The sequence below is a fragment of the Chiloscyllium plagiosum genome, unplaced genomic scaffold (assembly GCF_037043375.1).
Source record: "Chiloscyllium plagiosum isolate Xiang-an unplaced genomic scaffold, Cpla_swu_hap1 HiC_scaffold_5, whole genome shotgun sequence".
Classification (NCBI taxonomy): domain Eukaryota; kingdom Metazoa; phylum Chordata; class Chondrichthyes; order Orectolobiformes; family Hemiscylliidae; genus Chiloscyllium; species Chiloscyllium plagiosum.
This window is the reverse complement of record NW_028270143.1, coordinates 123,027,408-123,043,024: the sequence shown is the minus strand read 5'-3', so window position 1 is coordinate 123,043,024 and position 15,617 is coordinate 123,027,408.

Here is a 15,617-nt window from a genome sequence, read left to right as displayed (position 1 = left end):
TTTCGGTGTTGGCCTGGAGGAGATGTGACGGCGAATTAGAGGACAGCAAAGAGCAAAGTGATGGATGTGTTGTTGGGAGACGGGTGGCTATTGAACAGGACGCCAGAGAGAAGGCCGGTCCTTCTCTTTAAGGTATTGTCCTGGGATGTTTTAACAGCCAGCCCACACAGCAGATTGTTTCGTAAAGTGCCTGAAAGATGGCACCTCTGACAGTGCAGCACTGCCACAGCATAGCACTGGAGAGACGGACTCGATCTTGCTTAAATAGAATTGGAATTTTAGCCTCTTGTAGGACCAACCCAGTATCTGTCTGTGTATGTGCGTGTGTGTGTCTGTGTGTGCGTGTGTGTGTGACTCTGGGTGCGCGTGTGTGCTTGTGTGTGTGAATGTGCGCGTGTGTCTATGTGTGTGAGTATGTGTCTATGCGTGTGTCTGTGTGTGTGCATGTCTGTGTGTACGTGTGTCTATGTGTGTGAGTATGTGTCTATGTGTGTGTCTGTGTGTGTGCATGTCTGTGTGTACGTGTGTCTATGTGTGTGAGTATGTGTCTCTCTGCGTGTCTGTGTGTGTGTGTCTATGTGTGTGTGTGTTTGAGTATGTGTCTGTGTGTGCGTGTGTGTGTCTGTCTGTGCGTGTGAGTGTGACTCTGTGTGCACGTGTGTGCTTGTGTGTGTGCGCGCGTGTCTATGTGTGTGAGTATGTGTCTCTCTGTGTGTCTGTGTGTGTGTCTATGTGTGTGTGTGTGTTTGAGTGTGTGTCTGTCTGTGTGTGTCTGTGTGCCCGTGTGTGTGTTTGTGTATGTGTGTATGTGTGTATCTGTGTGTGAGTGTATGTATCTGTGTGCATGTGTGTGTGTCTGTCTGTCTATCTGTGTGTGTTACAGTGTGTCTATGTGTGTGTGTATCTGTGTGTGTCTGTGTGTGTCTGTCTGTGTGTGTCTGTGTGTGTCAGTGTCACACATATCTGTGTCCTGCCAACATTTATAGGTGTAGTTATCGATGTGATCAAGACCCAGATAATGAAATTTCAAGAAATGTTCATTGAGCGATACTATTTTTCAAGATAGTCATAGCCTCAGAATCTGTTACATCGCCAAAGTGGGCAGAGAGGCCCTTCAGGTTTTTCGTTATTCATTCACTCGTGGGATGTGGGCATTGCTGGCTGGGCCCAGCATTTATTACCCGTCCCTAGTTGCCCCCTTGAGAAGGTGGGGGTGAGCTGCCTTCTTCAATCGCTGCTGTCCACCTGCTGTGGGTTGACCCACAATGCCCTGAGGGAGGGAATTCCAGGATTTTGACCCAGCGACAATGAAGGAACCACGATATGTTTCCAAGTTGGAATGGTGAGTGGCTTGGAGGGGAACTTGCAGGGGGTGGTGTTCCCATGTATCTGCTGCCCTTGGCCTTCTTGATGGAAGTGGTCATGGGTTTGGAAGGTGCTGTCTGAGGATCTTTGGCAAGATGTTGCAGTGCGCCTTACAGTTGGCACACCCTGGTACAACTGAAAGATGGCATCTCTGACAGTGCGGTAGTCCCTCAATACTGACCCTCCGACAGTGCAGTACTCCCTCAATACTGACCCTTTGACAGTGCGACGCTCCCTCAGTACTGATCTTCTGACAGTGCGACACTCCCTCAATACTGACCCTTTGACAGTGCGACGCTCCCTCAGTACTGATCTTCTGACAGTGCGACACTCCCTCAATACTGACCCTTTGACAGTGCAGCACTCCCTCAATACTGACCCTCCGACAGTGCGGTGCTCCCTCAGTACTGACCGTCCGACAGTGCGGTACTCCCTCAATACTGACCCTTTGACAGTGCGGTACTCCCTCAGTACTGACCCTCCAACAGTGCCACAGTTCCTCAGTACTGACCCTCCGACAGTGCCACACTCCCTCAGTACTGACCCTCCGACAGTGCCACACTCCCTCAGTACTGACTCTCTGACAGTGCGGCACGCCCTCAGTACTGACCCTCTGACAGTGCAACACTCCCTCAGCACTGACACTCCGACAGTGTGGTTCTCCCTCAGCACTGCACTGGTGCCTCCCTTCACGTGGGATTTGTATGTGGAACCTTGCACTTCCGAGGTAACATCAGATAAGCCCCAAGATGGCATCCTGTTAGATAGCATGTGGACAGCTGGATAACCATGGGGATAAGATTTAACTTCTGGGAATGGACGCCGACTCTGTCTCCCACCCTGTTGAGGGGAAACCCAGTCCCAAATCTCTGGCAGTCTGAGCCTTAACTCTCTGTCTGAACAGGCAAAAGCCCTCCCATAAATGTTTAATGCAAGTAAATGCAACTTTCTGATGAGCCCAGCAGAAATAAGAAGGGCTTATTATCTGGATAATAAAACGACAGTTACTAAAGAGGCTTTCGACACGGTGTTTGCCGCCCAGTGACTCATTACACAGTTAGCACTTAGCATTTCATTGTATAAACAGTGCTACCTTATGAATAATACTGTTTAGTCAGAACATGCAAGGTTTTCTTTAACTTTTTAAGCTGTCTCCAATCTGCTGCCAAAGTTCTCTAAATGGAACCTGGGAGATAAATCTCTGGTGATTATGGCAAACCAAGTCTGTTTTCTTTAAAAGGTCAGCTGAAAGTGAGTGATTCAGGATGGTCCTCTAAATTTATCTTCTGATGGAACAAGAGCATTTTTTTGTCTTTCCCCTCCCTCTATGCTTATTCTGGTGAAGTACATCCCTTCAAATAAATCCATGAAGGACTGTCTTCAAATTAAACGTCAGATTTCTCTGCAACTGAACCTCGGGAATCTGACCATTTTTAGCCTCATCCATGAGGAGCCTGGATAGGGTGAATAGTCAAAGTCTCTTTTTGTTCCCCACAGGGTAGGGATGTCCAGAACTAGAGGGGCATCGGTTTAAGGTGAAAGGGGGGGAGGTTTAAAAGGGACCGAAGGGGCACACAGAAGGTGGTATGTGCATGGAATGAGCTACAAGAGGAAATGGTAGAGGACAGCATTTGAAAAGCACCTGGATGGGTATAAGAACAGGAAGGGTTTGGAGGGATATGGGCCAAGTGCTGGCAAATGGGACTAGATTGGGTTGGGATATCTGGTCGGCATGGAAGAGTTGGACCGAAGGGTCTGTTTCCATCCCATCTGACTCTATGACTCGATGGGTTTAGTGCTCACTGCCTGTAAAGGGGGTAGAGGCAGAAATCCTCACAATATTTAAGAAGTAGGGTCAGCACGGACAAGTTGGATTGAAGGGTCTGTTTCCGTGCTGTACATCTCTCTGACTCTATGACTTGAAGTACTTAGATGGGCACTTGCTAATCCAAAGGGTAGGAGACCATGGGACATTGGGATTTGAATAGTTAAGTGGTTGCTTTTGACCAGCACATACTTGATGGGCCAAAGGTCCTTTCTCTGTGCTATAGGCCTCTTTGACTCTATAACACCATCTGTAATTAAGGGGAAAGTGGGCAGGAGGCTAATGCTAGTAGTGAGCCCAATTTTTGCCAAAGCCCCGTTGAGTGAGTTTGGTCAGAATTGATCCCTTAGAATCCTACCAGTGTTAATGGGGATCATAGGATCCTACAGGCCAGGGGAGGCTCTTCAGGCTATGAGTCTGTCCCACCAAACGTACGCGCCTGCCTGCACTAGCCCCACTTTCCCACATTAAGCATATAGCCGTGAATGTTTTGACACTTCAAGTGCTCATCTCAAGTACTTGTTGTGCGGTTTCCCTCCCCAACTCCCCTCCCAGGCCGTGCATTCCACCCTCTGGGTGAGAAGCTTTCTCCTTCTTAACCTCCTACCTTTCATGTTAAAATTATAACCCCCGTCCTCAACTAAGCTGCTTTCTATCCACCCTGTCCAAGCCACTCATGATCTTGCACACCTCTCTACCAGGTCCCCCCTCCTCAACCTTCCCTGCTCTGTAGAAAACATCCCAAGCTTATCCAGCCTCTGTTCATCGCTGAAATGCTCCATCCCAGGCAGCATCCTGGTGAATCTCCCCTGTACCCACCCCCCACCCCCAGTGCACTCACATCCTTCCGACAGTGTGGGGACCAGAACTGCACACAGTCCTCCAGCCGCAGCCACACCAGAGTCCTGTACAGCCCCAACATACCCTCCCAGCTCTGACAGTCAATGCCACACCTTCAGGGATCTGTGGACCAGCACCCCAAGGTCCCTTTGTCTCTCTGAGCTTCCTCATGTCTTGCCCTTCATTCAGAGAGGTGCTTCATTTCAGTATTAACCCAGAATGCCCATGAACCAATGGTCAGCTGCAGCTTTATATTCAATCCTCTGTCCTTACCAAACTTATTAAGGCTAAGTTGTGGAGTATGAGGTCAATTGTCACGACAGCAAGGCCAGTCTACCCTCTTTCTCCTCTGGGTTGCAGTCACCCCAACGTGACATCCGAGTGACTGGACATGGCACTCTCTATGAAGTTGGCAGCATTTAATTGGGGTGGGGGAGGGGGCAAGGACAGGTGGTGACAAATCTGGCCCTGAACGTTGATGGGTCGCCCAGACCCCAAAGGGGGAATATTAATGGGAAGCACTCACTTGTGAATCCCCTCTCTCTGTCCTTCTTGACAATCAGTTTGAGATTTTGTACAAACTCGGGTCCAGACAGAAACCGTCTTCAGAGGATGAGTTATTCGGAATCCTACTCATCACATGGCTGTTGGTGTCCTGTCCTTTCTCTTGGTCCTAAGGTCTGAGTAACAAAGTTATTTTTTTACACCTGAAAGTTTATAACACAAATACGTAAGTGTTGCAGTGGTTATTCAATGTGAAATCCAGTCTCTTTACAGAAAAGCCAACATGAGCTGAAGTGATTAAATGTAATGTGTATGTAGAGCCTGTTTATTAGCCCTTAACTATTCTCAGTGTGTTAGCCATGCTAATGATGTAAATGTGACTCTCAAAGTGTTATCAATCTATGAAGCCAAATGATGCCTTGGAATGAGTGGGCAGGCATTAATGGGGGTGGATTATGTACCAGAGGTGATCTGTTGCATTGATTATTGAGTGAAAAAAGAACACCAAAGGCCAGAGAGATTGACGGGGTGGATGCTGAGAGACTGCTTCCTGTGTCTGGACAGTCTAGAGCTTGGGCTTGCAGTCCCAGGATTAGGGGTCAGCCATTTTGGGACAAGGCAAGGGCCGGTTTCTCCAAGTCTTTCCAATTCCCATTCCCACCAAGCTCAGCTTTTGAAGAGTGATACTGGTAGATTTTTAAGAGATGGGAGAGAGAGGGCAGCAAGATGATGCCAAGACAGGACTTATTTTTTTTCTCTCGCATTCACGAGACGTGGACGTCGCTGGCTAGGGGCCAGAATTTGTCAGCCGTCCCTAGTTGCCCCCTTGAGAAGGTGGGGGTGAGCTGCTTTCTTGAAACGCTGCAGTCCGCCTGCTGTAGGGTAGACCCACAATGCCCTGAGGGAGGGAATTCCAGGATTCGGACCCAGCGAAGGGAGACAATCATCAGTGATCTTGCAAAAATGTGGAATGGATGGCTTGGGGGGCTGAATGGCCTCATTTATGTCCTCTCTCTTGCGTTCGTATGAAATATGATCACTTTAGAACTGAACCATCCACTGAATAGGCCAGGTAACAGACCATCAAGATTACAATGAGGTGGGATCATGTATGGTTAGGTGACAACAAGTATGAGTTTTCTAAGGCTGTAGGTTTGATGAGGTAGGGAACTTGGGAGGAGGTTATTAACAGCACCTTCTGTAGTGTTGAAGCCTTGTGAAGGGAAGAATGAAGGATTCCTTAGTTTCCTCGCCCACACCCCCTAACTTAACCCAGGGGTACATTTGGGCACATTTCACACTCCGAGGAGAGAGTGAGGACTGCAGATGCTGGAGATCAGAGTCAAGGGAGTGGTGCTGGAAAAGCACAGCAGGTCAGGTAGCATTTGAGGAGCAGGAGAATTAACATTTTGGGCATAGGCCCTTCATCAGGAATGGTGTATGAATGTCCTGATGAAGGGCTTACGCCCAAAATGTCGATTCTCCTGTTCCTCGGACGCTGCCTGACCAGCTGTGCTTTTCCAGCGCCACACTCTAAACATTCTCACCCTCCTGTTCAGATAGAGGCCCACACGCCACCAGATGGATAGGTTCTGATTGGCCTACTCAGTATGGTGTTGACCCAACTCAGGAACAGGGGAGACTTGAAACCGGTCTCCTGGCTCAGAGACCAGCACATTACCACTGCACGGCAAGAAACCTCAAACCACTAAACTTATCAGGATTGAATTGTATATCTCGGAATGATGACATTGAAATTTCAAGTTGAATTTAAATAGCAGCGTGTTCAGTAGAAATTTCAGATAGTTGTCCAAGAGAGAGGGGGAGGGAAAGGGTGTTGTGGAGGCGAAATGTTTGCACAGGGAGTTCTTATGAAATCACATTTTCTAAACCAGGCAGTGGATATAAGTTCAACAACAGCAGCCAAACCAACTTTGTGTTTCTATTGTGCCTTTCAGACAATGACATTTTCTTTTATTATTGATTCATAAGATGAGGATGTCACTGGCTAGGCCAGCATTTATTTATTGGCCATCCCCAGTTGCCCCTTAAGTGACTTTTAAATCTTTCCCCTCTCACCTTTAACCCAAGGCATATGTTCTGCTGTTGGTCTAACAATGCTCTAAATTGAGCTGCAGGAATTGACTTTTGAATCCTGAGAAAATCCTTGCAAATACTGAGAATCTTTTTGATTTGCTCACAGGATGAGGACATCGCTGGCTAGACCCAGCATTTATTGCCCCATCCCTAATTACCCAGAGGGCAGTTAGTGCCAACCCCATTGCTGTGGGTCTGGAGTCACATGTAGGCCAGACCAGGTAAAGATGGCAGTTTCCATCCCTCAAGGACATGAGTGAACCAGATGGGTTTTTCCGACAACGGATTCATGGTCATCGTGAGATCCTTAATTCCAGATTTTTATTGAATTCCAATTCCAGTGTCTACTGTGGCAGGATTTGAACCCCAGTTCCCAGAACATTGCCTGAGTCTCTAGATTAACAGTCCAGTGATAATAACAAAGGTCATTGTGTATCCCAAGGTGCTTCATAGAGACATTATGAAACAAGGTATGATAGCGAGCCATGCAAGGAGACATTAGGCAAGCACATTAGATTAGATTAGATTAAATTACTTACAGTGTGGAAACAGGCCCTTCGGCCCAACAAGTCCACACCAACCTGCCGAAGCGTAACCCACCCAGACCAATCCTCCTACATTTACCCCTTTACCCTAACATTACGGGCAATTTAGCATGGCCAATTCACCTAACCTGCACGTTTTTTTTGGATTGTGGGAGGAAACCGGAGCACCCGGAGGAAACCGGGGAGACACGGGGAGAATGTGCAAACTCCACACAGTCAGTCGCCCGAGGTGGGAATTGAACCCGAGTCCCTGGCGCAGTGAGGCAGCAGCGCTAACCACTGTGCCACCGTTAAGAGTGTATTGTAAAGGAAGCGAGGGAATTCTGGGTAGCACAGCCACTAATGGCATAGCAACCAAAATCAGAAATAAGAAGCCAGGTTTAAGGCCGTTTCGATGTCTCCGAGGGTTATGGGACAGGTTGTGATTTCCTAGATAAGGATGAAGAGAAGGGCAAGGGTTTTATGAGTAAGTCATGGTTTGACTGGGGGCCCACATCTATCCACATCTCTGTATGCAATGGAAGAGTCCAGGCCTTGCTGTGCATTCAAACACGGGCAGCAGAGTTTCGGTGAACCTCGAGTTCATGAAGGTCAGGAACCCGAGAGCAAATTTCAGGAAGGAACCCGACAGATTGGAAAGGGAAAAGCTATGGGCGGGCGGGGCATCCAATCAGAATGTTTTTTTTCAAAGACAGGCAATGTGAGTGGAACTGTGCTGTACACTCAATGGGAAACCACCAACTCTGTGAGGTGCTCTTTGTGATGGGCAGAGAATTGGCAATGAAAAGAGGCTATATAGATTGATACTCATGGTAATGATATTGTTCTGTGATGTGGACAGTGGTCCTGATTACTCCTGAAGGAAATGGTGACTCTCAGGGTAATGAAGACCACCGTGAACTCTGTCGTTGTGATATTCTTAACTATCGGGAACTTTTTTAAGCTGTTAGTTATTTGCTGTTTACAAGGGGATGGGACATAATCAATGTGCATAGATGTACATATTAGAGTTTTTTTAATGGTGATGAGATGATGTGCTGAAATTCATTAAACATTCTCTGTGTTGATGTACTTGGCTGTTGCATGTAATTCCTGATGAAGGGCTTATGCCCGAAACGTTGACTCTCCTGCTCCTCGGATGCTGCCTGTCCTGCTGTGCTTTTCCAGCACCCGCACTCGCGACTGTTGATTGACCAACAAGAGGGTCATCTCCAGGCAGTCAGTCAGCACAGTTATCCTGGGATGACATTGCGAATCATCGCTGTAATGATCTGAGCAGCTCAATCATTCACCCCCGCACCCCCCCAGCTGAAACATCACCCCAGCTTTGGGACATTCCGAAACAAACCAGGAGGAAACCACGTCTTTATCCCTTTTTCATTTGTGGGAAGTGGCCATCGCTGGTGGAGCCAGTGTTCATTACACATAATTGCCCAGAGGGCAGTTAAGAGCCTTTGCTGTGGGTCTGGAGTCATATATAGAATCATAGAATCCCTATGGTGCAGAAGGAGGCCATTCAGCCCATCCCCAGTCTGCACCGACCCTCTGAAGTGCGTCCCAACTATACCCATAACTCGACATGGGTTTTTTTTCACAGCCATGGCTACCCATCAACCCGGGGCAATTCTTAGCATTTCACAGAGTTTCTCAAGGAGGCTCAATTTCATATCCTAGAATCCCTGCAGTGTGGAAACAGGACCATATTGACCCTCCCACCCAGACCAACCGCTATTCACCCCCCAACCCCATCCCTGGACCACTGCATTTCACGCGGCCAACCCAGGCAAGCCTGCACCTCATTGGACTTTGAGAGGAGGACCCGGGGGGTACTCGGAATGTGCAGACTCTACACGGACAGTCGCTGGAGGGGGGAATCGAACCCAGATCCCTGGCGCTGTGAGTCCCAGTGTGCTGCCCGTAGCCCAGACCAGGTAAGGATGGCAGCTTCATTCCCTGAGGGACATTTGTGAACCAGGTGGGTTATTCTGACAATCAACAATGGTTTCATGGTCATCATTAGACTCTTAATTCCAGATTGCTTTGAGTTCTCTCCTTCACTTAATGCTCACAGTGTATTTTTAAAATTTTATTCAACAATACACATTTTTCAAAACAATTATCTAGAGAAACAGCAATTCTACAAGGGAGAGGAATGGCAAAGCCAAGCCCCAAACCCCAGCCTTCAATCAGTTTTCAGGGAAATGAGGACAAACCTCAAATCCCAGTTTCAATCATTACAAAACAGTAAGTACATATAAGACAGTCCAATTACATTAAAAAGTGCATAAAATATAGACCCCCAACAACCCAGCAAGCCCCCTGTCCCTCCCACCTTCCGGCTACTCTAAGGCAGCCCGCCCCTGCACCCCTTCCGGCTCTCGGTCCACCCCATGCCCCTGTCAGTTCTCAGTCCACCCTGACACACCTTCCGACCACCTCCAGGACAGCCCGTCCTGCTTCCCTCAGTGTATCTTTTTTTTCTTTGTTTTCTGTTCCCTTTAATTTTACCCCCACATTACCGCCTACTTGTGGTAGTGCTTATTTTTCCCCTGCACCCAGGTTGTGTGTGTGCAGGTGTGAGACACAGAGAAAGACACAAGGTGCACAAATCTTTATTCAGTTTCGGATTTGGAGATGCTGGTGTTGGACTGGGGTGTACAAAGTTAAAAATCACACAACACCAGGTTATAGTCCAACAGGTTTATTTGGAAGCACTAGCTTTCACAGAGCGACGCTCCTTCATCCACCTGATGAAGGAGCGATGCTCCGAAAGCTAGTGTGCTTCCAATTAAACCTGTTGGACTTTAACCTGGTGTTGTGTGATTTTTAACTTTACTCAGTTTCCACCACCAGGAAGAAAAGAAACACCCGCGTGGCCAGTGACAAGCAGTGCCCTTCACATCAAAGGGCAACGCTGTGTGATCAAACAGTGAGGGGGAGGGCAGGGATTAAATCAAATAGAGTTGGAGGGGAAATAATGCACTCCAGTCCCTGCGGCCTCCAGTGTATTGCACATCTTTGGCCGACTCTGATTGGCCATCCCTCTTGTTGGTCAATCGTGCTCAGCTTGAATTGATATTTCCAAATCTATTCTGAAGTTGCTGTTTCATTCTCAATCCTTCAGTCTGCATCCTGGAGTTGAACCAGATTCTAGTACTACAGCAATAATATCTCAAGGGCCCCTTTTGAGCTTTATCCCTCTAAGTTAATCGAGAGCTTAATTGCAATAAAATAACTTTTGCTAGCTCTGATTTCCTTTTGACTTTGACAGGGCTGTCCAATTTATACATGCCCCCCATTCAAACAGGTCTGCAGTCCCACTGAGTCAGACTTTTTCCATCAAAATTCGATCCCACGCAGCCAATATCTCACTGCATTCATCATCCTGTTCACTCTGAGGGATTGTGATCATTGTCTCTTTAATCCAATTATCTTGCTTGTTTTATTGACCTGTCATGATAATAATTCCATGACTGTTAATTAGAGTATAAATGTCCCAATTGAATTTGTATGCCAGATATTTGAGCCCTTTGGCTTGTAAAATTAGATTACTTCATCAGCCACTGTGAAGCTGCAAACAGATTTCAGAAATCTATCTGAATTCCTCATACAAATACTCAGCTTACTGCTGGCTCATGGACTGGATATTTTGTCGCACTTAACTCCAAACTGACTCTAGCCTCTTGCATGAGGGTGATGGAATACTCCCCACTTGCCTGGCTGGGGGCAGCCCCAACAACACTCAAGAAGCTTAAACCCATCCAAGGCAAGCAGTCCAGTTGATTGGCACCCCATCCATTACCTCCAATATCCACCCCCTCCACCACTGATGTTCAGGAGCAGCATGGTGCACCAAAGGAACTCACCAAAGACCCTCCGACACCACCTTGTAAACCCACGACCACTTCTGTCTGGAAGGGCAAGGGCAGCAGATACAATTTCCCCTCCAAGCCACTCACCATCCTGACTTGGAAATAACCCCCTCCCCACCCCGTATCCGCAGGTGATACATTCCAAGACCTACCACGAAGGCCTGAATTCAGGGATAGTTGAGGATCCTATCATTCAAATGGGAAATTTACTACCCGGCAGCCCCCTGGAATTATTTCTGGAATGTTCCATGTAATATTTTCACTAATCCACGGATAACTGAAGCTGCGGAAACCGCATCCGTGGATATGGGGTTTCTACTGTATATTGCCGTTCCTTCAGTGTCACTGGGTCACAATCCTGGAATTCCCCTCCCTCAGGGCATTGTGGGTTAACCCACAGCAGGTGGACAGCAGCGGTTCAAGAAGGCAGCTCACCCTTCTCAAGGGGGCAACTAGGGACGGGTAATAAATGCTGGGCCCAGTCAGTGACATCTGTATCCCACAGAAGAATAAGAAAAAATTAAAATTTCCTTTTTCTCACTTAAACAACTTCAAGATCAAAGACACAAATGAATCTTCAATTAGCGTCATAGAGTCATAGAGATATACAACATGGAAACAGACCCTTCAGTCCAACTTGTCCATGCTGACCAGATATCCCAACCTAATCTAGTCCCATTTGCCAGCATTTGGCCCAAATCCCTCTATATCCTTTCTATTCATAAACCCATCCAGATGTCTTTTAAATGTTATAATTATACCAGCCTCCACCACGTCCTCCATACACGTACCACTCTCTACATGAAACAGCTGTCCCTTAGGTCCCTTTTAAATATTTCCCCTCTCACCTTAAACCTATGCCCTCTAGTTCTGGACTCCCCCACCCCAGGGAAAAGACCTTGTCCATTCCTGATGAAGGGCTTTTGCCCGAAACGTCAACTCTCCTGCTCCTCAGATGCTGCCTGCCCTGCTGTGGTTTTCCAGCACCACACTCTTGACTCTAATCTCCAACATCTGCAGTCCTCACTTTCCCCTTGTCTATTTACCCTATCCATGTCCCTCATGAATTTATAAACCCCTATGAGGTCACCCCTCAGCCTCCGATGTTCCAGGGAAAACAGCCCCAGCCTGTTCAGCCTCTCCCTTTAACTCAAACCTTCAACATGTTTGTAAATCTTTTCTGATCATTTTCAAGTTCCTCAGCATTCTTCCCATAGCAGAGAGACCAGAAGTGAATGCAGTATTCCAATAGAGGCCTAACCAATGTCCTACACCACCGTAACATGACCTCTCAACATGTACTTGAGGAAAGAAGGGGAAAAAAAGGAACTGATTCCTCTGCAAAGGTTAGCATTATAAGGAAAGTACTTTAGTTAATAGGTTATTCTTGAAGATAAATGGAGAAAAGCAGAGGAAATTCTTTTTATTGTGTTCTGGCTTGTGTGCCCCTGTTAGAATTCTCACACCATTGTTCTTGAAGTCTTGCAAACCCAGCTTGCTCGGCAAATACAATCCTGAGATGTTTCTTTAATCAATCGCTCTTCCAAGAGGACAAACAAGTTTCATCCTGGACTGAGGTAGAAGGTTTCCCGTTCAGACACTGGAGAGGCTCCAGAGGGCAGCTTCTCCCCAGCAGGCTTTCCTCCGACTGAACTAAACAAAATCTTCAAAGCCCACGGTGAACGTACCATGACCTCTTTTTAAAGAAACCACTTCAAATATTTCTGCAAAACTCGAAATAAATTCCCTTTTCCACAGCCCTTCAAAGGTTAAGGCCTCCAAACAATATGGAGTGTAACATGACATCATAATCAGGAAGGATCATGGGATGTTGGCCTGCATTCCAAGGGGGTTGGCGTATGAGAAGTCTTACTGCAACTGTACAAGGTGCTGGGGAGACCACGTCTGGAGCAGCTTTGTTCCCTTATTTAAGGAAAGATATCATTTCATTGGATGCAGGAGGTTCACTAAGATGGTCTCAGTTTGGAGGGATTGTCTTATGAACAAAAGCTAAACACTTTGGGATTCTATACACTGCAGTTTCGAAGAACGAGAGAGGTGATCTCCTTGAAACATATAGGACTCTTAAAGGGCTTGACAGGGTCGATGCTGAGAGAATGTTTCCCCTCATGGGAGAGTCCAGTACCAGATGGACTCTGGTACTGGAGGATATAACAGCGCAAAGGTAAGATTGAGATGAGTGGGAGTTTCTTTGGAACATCTTGTCACTGAGAGGAGTGTGAGCAGCTCCCTGTATATTTAGGGCTGAGATGGAGAGATTCTTGATCAGTCAGGCAATCAAGGGTTTTTTTTCATTTATTCATGAGGTGTGAGTGTCAATGTCTAGGCCAGCATTTATTGCCCATCCCTAATTGCCCAGAGGGTAGTTAAGAGTCAACCCCATTGCTATGGGTCTGGAGTCACGTGTAAGCCAGCCCAGGTAAAGATGGCAGTTTCTTCCCTAAAGGACATTAGTGAACCAGATGGGATTTTCCAACAATCGTCAATGGATTCCTGGTCATCTTTAAACCCTTTAATTCCTTTTATTTCATGAATTCAAATTACGGGGAAAGGTCAGGAAAGTGGACATGAGGATTGTCAGACCAGCCATGATCCTATTGAGTGTTAGAGTAGCCCTGAGGGGCTGAATGGCCTACTCTAGTTCCTGGATCATAAGCTTATTACTAGAATCAACTCACTGTAGCCTTTCCATTTTTTTTATTTGTCTCCATGTTACTTTAAGAATATTGAGGCACTGGAGAAGATGGAGAAATTTGCAAAAATGTTAACAAGGGACAAGAGATGAGAAATATTAGAAAGGAATAAGGCAGACTGAAGTTGTTTACAGAAAAGCAGATACCTAATTGAAGTCGAGGTAATTATGAACAGATAAATGTTTTATGTTTACTGGCTTACCAGAAGCAGTAGCCATAAACACAAAAAAACACATAAACACGACTGCACTGAAGAAATAATTCAGGAGTAACATCTGAACTCAGTGAGCAGGGGCTTTGTCAGGATCAGCTATTTATCACATTCAAGAGGAAAGCAGGCAAGTCTATGAGGGATGAAAATGTGTTGCTGGAAAAGCGCAGCAGGTCAGGCAGCATCCAAGGAACTGGAGAATCGACGTTTCGGGCATAAGCCCTTCTTCAAAGAAGGGCTTATGCCCGAAACGTCGATTCTCCTGTTCCCTGGATGCTGCCTGACCTGCTGCGCTTTTCCAGCAACACATTTTCAGCTCTGATCTCCAGCATCTGCAGCCCTCACTTTCTCCTCAAAGTCTATGAGGGAGCAAGGATACAAATGGATTTTGACTTGAGAGGAACTGCAAGGGAAACGTCAGTATTGACCAGATTAGAGTCATAGAGTCATAGAGATGTACAGCATGGAAACAGAGCCTTCAGTCCAACCCGTCCATGCCGACCAGATATCCCAACTCAATCTAGTCCCACCTGCCAGCACTCGGCCCATATCCCTCCAAACCCTTCCTATTCATATACCCATCCAAATGCCTCTTAAATGTTGCAGTTGTACCAGCCTCCACCACGTCCTCTGGCAGCTCATTCCATACACGTACCACCCTCTGTGTGAAAAAGTTGCCCCTTAGGTACCTTTTATATCTTTCCTCTCTCACTCTAAACCTATGCCCTCTAGTTTTGGACTCCCCGACCCCAGGGAAAAGACTCTGTCTATTTATCCTATCCATGCCCCTCATAATTTTGTAAACTTCTATAAGGTCACCTCTCAGCTTCCGACGCTCCAGGGAAAACAGCCCCAACCTGTTCAGCCTCTCCCTATAGCTCAAATCCTCCAACCCTTGTAAATCTTTTCTGAACCCTTTCAAGTTTCACAACATCTTTGCAATAGGACGGAGACCAGAGTTGGCACACAATATTCCAACAGTGGCCTAACCAAAGTCCTGTACAGCCGCAACTTGACCTCCCAACTCCTGTACTCAATACTCTGACCAATAAAGAAAAGCATACCAAACGCCTTCTTCACTATCCTATCTACCTGCGACTCCACTCTCAAGGAGCTATGAACCTGCACTCCAAGGTCTCCCTAGGACCTTACCACTAAGGCCCTCCATTTTGCCGTGGCGGCGAGCAGAAAAGGAGGAGTGAAGCGAGGGCTGCCGGGAAGGTAAGGGCTTAATTTATATTTGGGCAGTGGCTAAACCCGAGATACTATCCGGATAGTATCTCCCTCCTGCCCCCCTCCTCTGAATGGAAGAAAAAGACCCTGTAAGGTAAGGCTTTTATTTCTTATCTTTCTTTTTCATGTATTTAAGTGCATTGTTTGGTTTCAGTTAGTTGATATAAAGCTCAGGCCTACAATGACAAGAGACCTCAGAACCGTGGCATGTGCCTCTTGCCTGATGTGGGAGCTCAGGGACGTGGCTGACGTTCCTGACTCTTACACTTGGAAGACGTGTGTCCAGCTGCTGCTCTTGTTTGACCGCATAACGGCTCTGGAGCTGCGGACGGACTCACTGTGGAGCATCCGCGATGCTGATGAGGTCGTGGATAGTACGTCTGGCAAACCGGTCACACCGCAGGTTAGAGT